Consider the following 2,393-nt stretch of genomic DNA (forward strand, 5'->3'; position numbering starts at 1 on the left):
AGGGGAAACAAAAGAAAAAATAAACACACAGGACTACATCAGCCCAAAGAGCTTCTGCAAGGCAAAAGAAACCAGGAACAAAATGAAAAAACAACCCACCAACTGGAAGAACATATTTGCAAATAATATATCCAACATGGGGTTAATATCCAAAATATATAAAGAACTCATACAATTCAACAATGAAAAAACAAAGAACCTGAACAAAAAAATGGGCAGAGGATATGAACAGCCATTTTTCCAAAGAAGATAGACAGATGGCCAACAGGCAGATGAAAAATATGTTCAACATCACTACTTATTAGGGAAATGCAAATCAAAACTACAATGAGATATCACCTTACACTTGTTAGAAAGGCTATAATCACCAAGACAAAAACAAATGTTGGAGGGGATGTGGAGAAAAGGGAACCCTCACACACTACTGGTAGGAATGCTGGTAGGCTGCTGGTGCAGCCACTATGGATAACAGTATGGAGATTTCTCAAAAAATTAAAATAGAAATACCATACAACCCAGCTATCCCACTGCTGGGTGTTTATCCAAAGAACTTGAAATCAACAATTCAAAGAGACTTATGCACCCCTATATTCACTGCAGCATTATTCACAATAGCCCAGACATGGAAGTAACCCAAGTGCCCATCAACTGATGAATGGATAAAGAAGATGTGGTATATATATACAATGGAATACTACTCAGCCATAAAAAAAGACAAAATCTTCCCATTTGCAACAACATGGATGGACCTTGAGGGGATTACGTTAAGCGAAATAAGCCAGACAGAAAAGACAAACACCACATGATTTCACTCCTATGTGGAAGATAAACAAACACATGGACAAAGAGAACAGATTAGTGGTCACCAGAGGGGAAGGGGGTTGGGAGGTGGGCATAAGGGGTAAAGGGGCACAGATATATGGTGGCTGACAAATAATAATGTACAACCAAAATTTCACAATGTTATCAACACATTATGACCTCGATAAAATAATTTTTAAAAAACATTAAAAAAAATTTAAATCTACTTCCCCAAAATAAATAAATAGATAATAGTGACAACATCAAATGCTGGCAAAAATTCAGATCTCTCACACATTGCTGATGGGAATGTATGTGGTACAGCCACTCTGGTAAGACAGTTTGAGTGGTTCTTAAAAAGCTAAACATAAATGTACCATACAACCCAGCAATCATGCTCCTGAATTATTATCCCAGAGAATGAAAACTTAAGTTCACACAAAAGCCTTTGAACAAATGTTCACTGCAATAGCCAAAAAACTGGAAACATCCAAAATGTCCAATAGGTGAATAAATGAACAAACCGTGGTATGTCCACACTATGGAACTCGATATTCAGCAATAAAAAAGAAAGAACCATTGATACTCACAGCTTGGATGGATCTCAGGGGCATTATGCTGAGAGGAAAAACACAACCAATCTCAAAAGGTCAAAGCTGTATGATTCCATTCTTGTAAAATTCTTGAATTGACAAAACTCCCAACATGGAGAACAGATTGGTGGTTGCCATGGCGAGAATGGTGGGGGCAGGGATGGGCAGCATGAGGTAGATCTTTGTGCTGACGGAGACATTCTGCACCTGGATTGTGCTGCTACGTAGGAGAATGTACACATGATAAAATGACAGAACCAAACAAACACGCCCATTGTGGCCGCATTGGTTTCCTGGTGTCAGTATTGTTCTACAGCAATGTAAGATGTTACCACTGGGGAAAATGGGTGAAGTGTACCTGGGAGCTTTCTGTACTATCTGCAGCTTCCTGTGAATCTATAAATATTTCTATATATATATACTAATGCCATATTTGTCACCACACCACAGAATAGCTCCCTAAAGCTAGTCGTCCTACTCCATCCAGCTCCCTGGAGCTCAAAGCTATCCCTGCCACCCCAGAGCCCTGATGTGTGGGTGCTGAGCAGCAGTGGAGGAGATAGGAGGGTTGTGGGGAATGCAGGTGCTGAGCTGTGGCAGCCTGTGACCGAGAAGGGCAGAGAAGACCAGGTGTGCGGCAGAGGCAGCACCCAGAGTGCTCTCCTCCCAGAGCTGATGTTCTGCCTTCGGGAAGGAAGGGCCAGGACAAGGAGCCAGCTCACAGGGGACACTCCCTCCCTCACTTCCTCACTCTGCGGGACTCCATCAGTCCCCTGCCCCTGATGCCCGCTCTCTAACCCCTGCCATCTCCTGCCTCCTGCTCTCCGTGGAGTCATCCACATTTTACTGATGAAGGACCTGGGGGTGGGCGAGGGGTGAGCAGCTCAGGATCACACCCCCAAACTCAAATTACAGCCCCTCCAGCCTCCAGGAAGCTGCTGTTCCTGGGGACTGGGGTGCAGTCTGAGCAGCTGAGCAGAGGAGGATCCCAGCACTGGG

Source organism: Diceros bicornis, chromosome 3 (assembly GCF_020826845.1).
Source record: "Diceros bicornis minor isolate mBicDic1 chromosome 3, mDicBic1.mat.cur, whole genome shotgun sequence".
NCBI lineage: Eukaryota > Metazoa > Chordata > Mammalia > Perissodactyla > Rhinocerotidae > Diceros > Diceros bicornis.